This window comes from Amblyraja radiata, chromosome 1, assembly GCF_010909765.2.
Source record: "Amblyraja radiata isolate CabotCenter1 chromosome 1, sAmbRad1.1.pri, whole genome shotgun sequence".
Lineage (NCBI taxonomy): Eukaryota > Metazoa > Chordata > Chondrichthyes > Rajiformes > Rajidae > Amblyraja > Amblyraja radiata.
Window position 1 is genome coordinate 192,583,142 of NC_045956.1, and position 11,001 is coordinate 192,594,142.

Sequence of the window (11,001 nt, forward strand, 5' to 3'; positions counted from 1 at the left end):
CATGCTTGACTAATCTTCTGGAAATTTTTGAATATGTAACTAGGAAAATGGACAAGGGAGAGCCAATGGATGTAGTGTACCAGGACTTTCAGAAAGCATTTGATAATGTCCCATATAGGAGATCAGTGGGCAAAATTAGGGCACATGGTATTGGGGTTTGAGTGCTGACATGGATAGAGAAGTGGTTGGCAGACAGGAAACAAATAGTGGGGATTAACGGGTCCCTTTCAGAATGGCAGGCAGTGACTAGAGGGCTACTGCAAGGCTCGGTGTTGGGACCGCAGCTATTTACAATATACATCAATGATATGAAGGGATTCAAAGTAACATTAGCAAATTTGCAGATGACACAAAGCTAGATGGCAGTGTGAACTGTGAGGAGGATGGTATGAGAATGCAGGGTGACTTGGACAGGTTGGGGGAGTGGGAAGTTGCAATAGACAATAGACAAAAGGTGCAGGAGTAGGCCATTCGGCCCTTCGAGCCAGCACCGCCATTCAATGTGATCATGGCTGATCATCCCCAATCAGTACCCCGTTCCTGCCTTATCCCCATATCCCCTGGCTCCACTATTTTTAAGAGCCCTATCTAGCTCTCTCTTGAAAGCATCCAGAGAACCCGCCTCGACCTCCCTCTGCATGGCAGATGAAGTTTAATGCGGATAAATGTGAGGTTATCTACTTTGGTAGCAAAAACAGGAAGTCAGAGATTACTATCTAAATGGCGTCAAGTTGGGAAAAGGGGAAGTACAACGGGATCTGGGGGTCCTTGTACATCAGTCTATGAAAGTAAGCATGCAGGTACATCAGGCAGTGAAGCAAGCGAATGGCATGTTGGCCTTTATAACATGTTGAATCGAATATAGGAGCAAAGGTCCTTCTGCAGTTGTACAGAGCCCTAGTGAGACCACGCCTGGAGTATTGTGTGCAATTTTGGTCCCCTAATTTGAGGAAGGACATTCTTGCTATTGAGGGAGTGCAGCGTAGGTTACAAGGTTAATTCCCGGGATGGCGGGACTGTCATCTGCTGAGAGAATGGAGCAGCTGGGCTTGTATACTCTGGAGTTTAGAAAGATGAGAGGGGATTTCATTGAAACATATAAGATTGTTAAGGGTTTGGACATGCTAGGGGCAGGAAACATGTTCCTGATGTTGGGGGAGTCCAGAACCAGGGGCCACAGTTTAAGAATAAGGAGTAAGCCATTTAGAACGGACACGAGGAAACACTTTTTCTCACAGAGAGTGGTGAGTGTGGAATTCTCTGCCTCAGAGGGCGGTGGAGGCAGGTTCTCTGGATGCTTTCAAGAGAGAGGTAGATAGGGCTCTTAAAAATGGCTTAGTTGGGGATATGGGGAGAAGGCAGGAACAGGGTACTGATTGGGGATGATCAGCCATGATCACATTGAAAGGCGGTGCTGGCTCGAAGGGCCGAATGGCCTACTCCTGCACCTATTGTCTATTGTCTATTTGGAATGACTATCTACTAGTACCGGAAAGTGATCATTACCCTTTTCGTAAAAATCTACATGAACTCTCTGAAAAGGTCTACTTGGCCATGACCAGGGTTGCAGTGGTGTTTTTGGTGGTTTACTCCAGCAATTTTGGCAGACGCTACATTTGCTCACCAGGGACTCGATGTCACTGTCAATACCAGGCCAATACACAAAACTTCTGGCAATTGGCTTCATGCTTACAATGCCAGGATGTTCGGCATGAAGTTCGTTCATAATTTTGTTTCTCAAAGACTGTGGTACAACCACTCTGTAACCCCACTTAATGCATCCCTGCTCACATGATAAATTCATGGCGCCGATTATGGAAAGGCTTCAGCTCTGAGTTCAGAACTGAGTTCAATCCACTATCGATTTCAGTCCAACCATTCAATGTCTGTTCATAAACCCACTTTAGCACAGTTTCTTTGTTTCTGCTGCAATTTCTGTTGCAGTCACTGGAAAGTCTTCATCTACAACTTGCAGTGTGTAGATTGAGTTCTCACTTCCCACATCAGAGTTCTCATGGGGCAACCGGTACAATACATCTGCAACTGCATTGCACTTGGAGCTTCTGTACTCCACCTTGTAGTCATATTGGGACAGCAACATTGCCCAGCGCTGCATCCTTGAAGCCGCAATGGAAGGTATAGCTGACTTGGGACCAAGTATCACTAATAGTGGCTTGTGATCAGTCACTAGGGTGAATGGCCTGCCGAGAAGAAACTGATGGAATTTCCTGATTCCGAACACGATGCTGAGTGCTTCGTTTTCTATTTATGCATAGTTGCGTTCACTCGATGACAGGGTGTGGGATGCAAAAGCAATAGGCTTTTCCTGTCCGTCATTCATTACGTGGGAGATCACTGCACCTACACCATAACTTGAAGCATCACAAGCAAGTTTCATCTCGCATGTCGTATTGTAGTGAACAAGAAGTTTGTCACTTGTCAAGTTTTCCTTGCAGATGTCAAATGCACGTTGTTGTTCCTTTCCCCACGTCCATTTCACATCTTTTTGTAGCAGATGATGTAGTGGCTTTAGCACAGTTGCTAAATCTGAAAGGAATCGTGCATAGAACTGCACCATCCCAAGGAATGATCGTAGCTCTGACACATTGTTGGGTTTTGGAGCATTCACTATTGCTTCCACTTTCACCTTCACAGGGCTAAGTCCGTTGGCGTCTACTTGCAGTCCAAGGTAGACCACCTCTGACTGTGCAAATGCACATTTACTTTGTCAGTTTGACATTGTGGCAGTCCAGTCGTGTGAGAACTTGCTGGAGGATTTCCAGATGTTCTACCATGCCCTCTGTGAATATCAGTAGGTCATCCTGGTTGCACACACAGTGCGGAATACCTTGTAACATTTTGTCCATGACAGACAGGAACATTTTCGGGGAGGATTTCACACCATAGGGCAGCTTTATATAGGGCATACACAGGTCTCACACAGGTTTCACATCTTGCTTAAGTCGAATGTGTGCAGAGTACCCTGTTATTCCTATGTAACTGTCAGCAAAAATATTTGCGTGTTTGCTTATGTCGTTTTCAAGACGAGATTTGGACAAATTGATGCTGAAAATGTTCTTCCAGTCTAATTCTATTCTACTCAGCCAATCCTTTACAAGGAGGGTTGGTTTATTTCTGTAGATGGCCACCATGATGGGCAGTGTTACTGACTGACCATTATGCTGAACTTTATTTGTCCACATGTCTCCAAAACTTCTCCCGAGTAGGTTCTCAGCTTGATCTTACTCTCAAACAATCGTATCTGTGCGAACTTTGTTTCGTACAGGTCTCTGCTCAGGACCAAACATCATGCTGCCGTGTCAATACACATATCGATTAACTGTTTGTTAATCAATAGTTTCTATGGAAAGTCCTTGCCTCGGCTGGTTGTAGGCTTATCGATGTTAGTTGCATAAATGGTGTACAACCCAAGTTCATTTCCAGCTGTGTTCAAGAAGGAACTGCAGATGCTGGAAGATCGAAGGTACACAAAAATGCTGGAGAAACTCAGCGGGTGCAGCAGCATCTATGGAGCGAAGGAAATAGGCGACGTTTCGGGCAGAAACCCTTCTTCAGACTGATGGGGGGTGGGGGGGAGAAGGAAGGAAAAATGGAGGAGGAGGAGCCCGAGGGCGGGGGGATGGGAGGAGACAGCTCGAGGGTTAAGGAAGGGGAGGAGACAGCAAGGGCTAGCAAAATTTGGAGAATTCAATGTTCATGCCACCGGACGCAAGCAACCCAGGCGGAATATGAGGTGCTGTTCCTCCAATTTCCGGTGTTGCTCACTCTGGCAATGGAGGAGACCCAGGACAGAGAGGTCGGATTGGGAAAGGGAGGGGGAGTTGAAGTGCTCAGCCACCGGGTGTTCAGGTAGGTTATTGCGGACTGAGCGGAGGTGTTCGGCGAAACGATCGCCCAACCTCCGCTTAGACTAAACCTCCATTGCCAGGGTGATAGAGGTCTTTAAAATTATGAGAGGGATAGACAAAGTTGACATGGATAAGCTTTCTCCATTGAGAGTAGGGAAGATTCAAACAAGAGGACATGACTTGAGAATTAAAGGACCAAAATTTAGGGGTAACATGAGGGGGAACTTCTTTACTCAGAGAGTGGTAGCTGTGTGGAATGAGCTTCCAGTGGAAGTGGTGAAGGCAGGTTCGATTTTATCATTTAAAAATAATTTGGATAGGTATATGGACGGGAAAGGAATGGAGGGTTATGGTCTGAGTGCAGGTAGATGGGACTAGGTAAGAGTAAGTGTTCGGCCCGGACTAGAAGGGCCGAGATGGCCTGTTTCCGTGCTATAATTGTTATATGGTTATATAAGCTTGACCCGACATGCTGAGGCGATATGACCTTTCTTCTGGCAGTTATAGCACTTGGCCATTTTGAACTGACAACATTGGGATGAGTGATTACCATTGGAACAATAACAGGTGGCTGAACTCGGCTCGAGTCATACTTTGGTTTTGGTTTAGCGCCTCTAGGTTTGGCCATGGACACTGCCTTGTGACTGTAAACGGCCACTGCAGTTCGTGGTGGGCGAAACCCGCGAGCATTCTTTGATGCCATCTCCATTGTGGTAGCAATCTTGCATGCTTTCTCCAATGTGAGATCTGGAATGTTCATGAATTTGGACTGAATTTGTTCATCCACTAGACCACAAACAAATCTGTCGCGTAGTGCTCGTCCGAGAAAGGTTCCAAAGTTACAGTGTAAACTTAAGTTTTTCAAGGCAACAATGTACTCATTGATTGTCTCATTCTGCTTCTGGTTTCTAGTGCCAAATTTATAGCTTTCTACAATTTCCAGAGGCTTTGGGTTGAAGTGCTCCTCCAACTTATTTATAATGTCATTGAATGGCACGTCTTTTGCCTTTAAGGGTGCAAGGAGATTCACGAGTGTGCCGTACACTTCAGGACCGATCTCCATGAGCAGAATCGCTTTCATGCATTCGCAATCGGCCTTATTTGTTTCAGTCACTATCTCTCCTTCACCATTAATCTCCAATATATTGTTTGCCGTGAAAAACGTGTTTGATCTCTCCATATAGGAGCTGAACGGCTCTCTACTCTTGTCAAAAGCGGCAGGGTTTCCGATGTAGCCCGTGGAGGCTGCCATTGTGTTATTCTCTTCTTTTTTTTAAATATAAAAGGTCCGTTGAAAAACCCCGAATTCTTGTCTGTTTTGGTGTAACAATTCACCTAAATCTTAGCTGTACAAAGACTATTCAGCTTAAGGAACTTGACAAAAAAAACTCAGTGTAAAATGTCATACAATCCCACGGACGACATCTTGCCACGTGGACACAACATAGAGATAGCCTGACAAACTCTTCCCGATTTTTCAGCTGCTGTTTTAAACTACAGTCCCCTGCATAGAAGGATCTGCGGCCTCTCGAGTCCAGCTTCCAAACAACTGCGACACAACTCCGTATTTACTGTTTAAACTGTTAAAGAATACTGCGTGTTGCAAAACAGTCCTACACTGTATTTAAAGGATGAGTTCACAAACTCTATCCCATCCTCATCGCCAATTTTGTTTTATTCCGGACAGCAGAATGAATAACAACGTACACGCAGGCTGCCTGGATCACGAGAGTTTTATTACCCAACATTCCCTACTTATATACAACACCAATTCATTAACATATACATGAATATGCATGAATACATTACAGTAACATACTTTTCTATTTCCTTTTGAATTGGAAACTCGGTTGTGATATATCCAATGTCAGGGCCTACATTATGATTACTCCTCTCCTCTTCCAAATTCACTTCCACATGTGCCTGTATGTCTGTTTGTTTCTGTTTTCCACTTGCATTTTCTGCATCTGCCCCTTCGTCAAAATCCCGTGCATGATAACCCAAATGACTACTCCTTGTTTGGGGACAAGGTTTCCAGCAGTTTCTTGCTCCAATTCTATAGGCGAGTTCAATAAAAACATTTTTGAAGCTGCACTTAATTCAAATTGAAAGAGCGTGTGTTGACCTCTTTGTTCATTTTCCTCTCGTTCTTGCTTGTGCTTTCGTTTCTGGGCTCCTGATTTGTGAGAATACATTTTGGAGAGATTTATAATTTACTAGACCAAGTGGGACCATTGGGTTCTGTCCCCTCAACGCGAGGATGCGGGAGGAGGGGGCGGCCTGCGGCATCACACACACACTAACCATCACCCACACACACACTAACCACCCCCCCACACACACTAACCACCCCCCCCCCCCACACACACACTAACCAACCCCCCCACACACACACTAGCCAGCTCCATTATATTAATATTATTCATTCACTCCTTTTACCCCATCCCCTACCCGATCCACTCACGTATAGCCTCCAACCCCCAGGCATGGCTAGAGAGGGAGGGGGTAGAGAGAGTGGGACACGGGGGCACAGAGAGGGACACAGAGAGGGATACAAAGGCACAGAAAGGGACACAGAGAGGGACAGAGTTGGACACAGAGAGGGACACTATGAGGGACACAGAGAGGGACACAGAGAGGGACACAGAGGACACAGTGGCAGAGAGAGACACGGAGCCACAGAGGGACACAAAGGCACAGAGGGACTCAGTGGCACAGAGAGGGAGGGGGGCGAGAGGGAGCGGGGGGGGGGGGCAGAGAGGGAGCGTGAGGCGGCAGAGAGGGAGGGGTGGAGTTTGGGGGGAGGGGGGAACGATGCCATAGGGGAGGGCTTGTTCCCGAACCTCGCTCCCGGCTCCAGGCACTGCTCTATGATGTTGAATGAGTTGGATGATCAGCCATGATCATATTGAATGGCGGTGCAGGCTCGAATGGCCGAATGGCCTACTCCTGCACCTATTTTCTATGTTTCTATGTTAGTCAGGCAGGGCCCGTGAACGGGGGGGAGGTCGGGGGAGCAAGAAGACAGCACTGTATGATGCAAATAAATACACACACACATCAGAGTTTTATAGTTATATAATAAAGATACTTTTATATCTGAAAAAAGGAAAAAGGAAAAAAATGACAAATCCTCCTGCTTCTTGTCTTTATACAAGCCCAAATCCTTTAGCCCTGACATATTTTGGGGGATCAAAGGCTACTACATTAAGTTGCAAAGTAAAACGACCATCGCCATACTTCCCACCCTGTGGGGCAAGCAGGCACTTCAAAGGTTCAAAGGTTATTTTATTGGTCACATACACCTAGGTGTAGTGAAATGCTTCTTGCCAAATCAGCACATGAAGAAAGAATACAGACATAACAGTAATAAAGACATTTAAACATAAAAACATCCCCCCACAATGGTTCCCATTATGAGGGAAGGCACAATGTCCAGTCCCCATCCCATGTCCACCCATAGTCGGGCCCATTGAGGCCTCAGTTGCCTTTACGGAGGCCCGATGTTCCAGGCCGTTCTCGCCGGGTGATGGTGCTCCGGCGTCGGGAGAATCCTCTCAACGGCATGGGAACCCTGGAACGGCCGCTTCCCTTACCGGAGACCGCGGCTTCCGAAACCAACAAGGCCGCACCGGATGGAGCTCCACCACTGGCGATCTCGTCGCGAGATCCCAGGCTCCCGATGTAAAGTTCAGCGCCGCCGCCCGTAGCTGGCCGCTCCACAGTCCCGCAGCTCCGCGATGTTCATCGGCGGTCATCAGCTCACCGGAGTTCCAGCGCGGCATCCCGGGCAAGGCATCGCCCGCTCCGCTCCGTGATAGCGCTCCAGCGCTGTGCCGCTGCCGAAGCCGAGGTACTGGGCGCTCCCCTCAGGAAACACCGCTCCAGGCCCGCTGGTAGGCCGCGAGGACAGGTCGAAACTGCAGCCCAGAGAAAAGCTGCCTCTCCGACCAGGTAGGAGACCCTAGAAAGCAGTTTCCCCCTTCCCCCACATAAAAAGGCTAGAACTCCTAAAAACAAAACACTCAACCAACTATAAATAAGAAAAAAGATGAAAAACAGACAGCTGTTTAGGACCACATAGGACGGCGCCCCCTCCATTGGAATTAAGTCGGCACTAAAATATACATTTACAAAAGGCCAGGACTGTCAAGCCTGGCACCCACTCACCTGTTCATTCACTCACTCACCCCCACACACTCATTCATCCACGGTCACTCACTCACCCACCCACTCAGTCACTCCCACACACACATTCACCTACTCATTCACTCACCCACACACATACGCACTCACTCACCCACTCACACACGCCCACCAACTCACTCACTCACACCCACTCATTCGCACACACCCACTCACTCACACGCCCACACACACATCCACTCACTCACACACCCACATACGCACCCACCCCCACACCTGACCACACACACACCCACCTGCCCACACCCACCCACTCCCACTCCGTCCCACCCACACAGACCCACACACACCCACCCAAATACACGCCCACCCCCACATACACACACTCCCACGCACACACCCACCTGCCCCCACACCCACCCACACACACTCCGACCCACCCACACACGCCCACACCCACCCACACAAACACACGCCCACCCACACATACACACACCCGCACACGCACACCCGCCCACCCACACACTCCCACACACACACACCCACACACCCACTCCCACCCACACACATACACTCCTACACACACGCCCACACACACACCCTCCCACACACGCCCACTCCCACACACGCCCACACCCCCGCACACACACACTCCCACCCACACCCCCGCACACACACTCCCACCCACACCCCCGCACACACACACTCCCACCCACACACACTCGCACACACCCCCGCACACACACCAGAGTTCCCGGCTCAGCACCAGGACCACAACCTCCACCATGTAGACAGACAACACGTGGTCTGTGGCTGCTGGGTCCTAGTGCCCCCCCCCCCAAAAAAAACAGGGTAGATCCATCAGTAGTGAAGGGTCTGAAGAATCCATTCATAGCAAAAGGATTTGAGTATAGGAGCAGGGAGGTTCTACTGCAGTTGTACAGGGTCTTGGTGAGACCACACCTGGAGTATTGCGTACAGTTTTGGTCTCCAAATCTGAGGAAGGACATTATTGCCATAGAGGGAGTGCAGAGAAGGTTCACCAGACTGATTCCTGGGATGTCAGGACTGTCTTATGAAGAAAGACTGGATAGACTTGGTTTATACTCTCTAGAATTTAGGAGATTGAGAGGGGATCTTATAGAAACTTACAAAATTCTTAAGGGGTTGGACAGGCTAGATGCAGGAAGATTGCTCCCGATGTTGGGGAAGTCCAGGACAAGGGGTCACAGCTTAAGGATAAGGGGGAAATCCTTTAAAACCGAGATGAGAAGAACTTTTTTCACACAGAGAGTGGTGAATCTCTGGAACTCCCTGCCACAGAGGGTAGTCGAGGCCAGTTCATCGGCTATATTTAAGAGGGAGTTAGATGTGGCCCTTGTACGATGTACCCCCTGCATCCCCCTCTCATAGGCCCTGGGGTTGAGATAGAGAGGGGAGGTGACAGAGCTGGGAGGGAGAAGGGAGAGAGAGTGAGGGAGGGGGGAGAAGTAGTGGGGGGGGGGGGGGAGAGAGGGAGAGAGAGAGGGAGAGAGAGAGGGAGAGAGAGAGAGTGGGGGAGAGTGAGGGTACAGGCGGGGGGGGGGGGGGGAGGGTACAATACAATACAATACAATACAATACCTTTTATTTGTCATTTGAACCTCACATGAGGTTTAAACGAAATTTGGTTTCTGCAGCCATACAAAAAAAGAACCAAGACACACACCAACACAATTCAATTCACACAAACATCCATCATAGTGAGTCCTCCTCACTGTGATGGAAGGCAAATCTTGTCTCTCCCCTGCTCTCCATTCCTCTCCCGAAGTCGAGGTCAAAGCCCCCGGCGGGCGCTAGCAAGTCCGCGGCCACTCAAAGCCACGCCGGGCGATGTAGGGCCCTGCCCCGGGTCTTGATGTTGGAGCCCCCGGCGGGCGCTAGCAAGTCCGCGGCAACTTACAGCCGCGCCGGGCGTTGCAAGGCCCCGCTCCAGGTCACTCCCAACCCCGCAATTCGGGCGGGAGAAGTCGCCGCTGCCGGTGCCCCGCAAAGCAGTCTCCCACCGGGGACCCGCGATCTCCCGGTGTTACCATCCACCGGAGTCGGGTCGCAGCAGCTCGCCCCCGCAGCCCCCCACGCTCCGAAGCCGGCCAGCTCCACGGAGGCAGGTCCACAGCTCCACAGGATCCACAGCTCCACGGAGGTAGGTCCACAGCTCCACAGGCTCCGCGACTCGAGCCCCCAGGTCGCTCCGGTTCGAGGCCGCTCCACGGCGCTAGGCCCCAACGGCAACGGAGACCCGACAGGGGAAAGGCCGGGTCTCCATGCAGGGAAGAGATCCAAAAGTTTCCACGACCCACCCCCCACCCCCACACACACACACCCCCCACACACACCCAAAAACCCACCACAAACTAAACCGTCAACAGGACAAAAAAACAAAAAACACACAGACAGACTGCAGAGGCCGCTGCGACATCGGTCGCGCCGCCCACCCGATGAGGGGGATTGGGGGAACAGCCAGGTTTGGGATTGAGAGAGGGAAGGAGTGAGGGAGAATTGAGAGAGAGAGAGGAGGGACAGAGCTGGGAGAGAGAGAGAGGGGGGGGGGAGAAGAGGGAGAGTGAAGGACACGGGACGATACAGAGTGACATCACTCCGTGATGGGAACCAGCGGTCCTCCAGGCGGGCGAGCGGATCACAGATGGTCCTCCAGGCCAGACAGGGTGAGCCGAGCGCCGATGGTCCTCCGGGCCGGTCCTCCAGGCGGGGGCGGGGCCTGAGCGCGAAGGAGACAGAGAGAGAGAGAGAAAGAGAGAGAGAGAGACAGAGAGAGAGAGAGAGCGCGGGGTTGACGGTTGACGGTTGGAGCGCGGGGACGAGGAGCGAGAACAAGATGAAGATGGAGCGGCGCTGAAACCCCGGCCCCTGGTGAGTGGAAGATGGAGACAGACAGGGGGATGTAGAGACATGGAGACAGGCGGGGGGTGATCGGCTGGAGGGG

The 11,001-nt window shown here is 50.2% G+C and overlaps 1 protein-coding gene across 5 annotated transcripts in view; it reads left to right on the forward strand.

The window, feature by feature from the left end:
- Positions 1–11,001, forward strand: part of LOC116982908 (zinc finger protein 229-like) — a 968,520-nt gene that overhangs the window by 950,709 nt on the left and 6,810 nt on the right. For 2 of the 5 annotated variants that reach the window (XM_033036473.1, XM_033036489.1), the window contains exon 1: positions 10,810–10,928. The exons of the other annotated variants lie outside the window; for them this stretch is intronic. The gene's annotated coding sequence lies outside the window, so the exon portion shown is untranslated. Of the gene's footprint in view, positions 1–10,809; positions 10,929–11,001 lie in introns of those variants that run through there. 5 annotated transcript variants of the gene reach the window in all.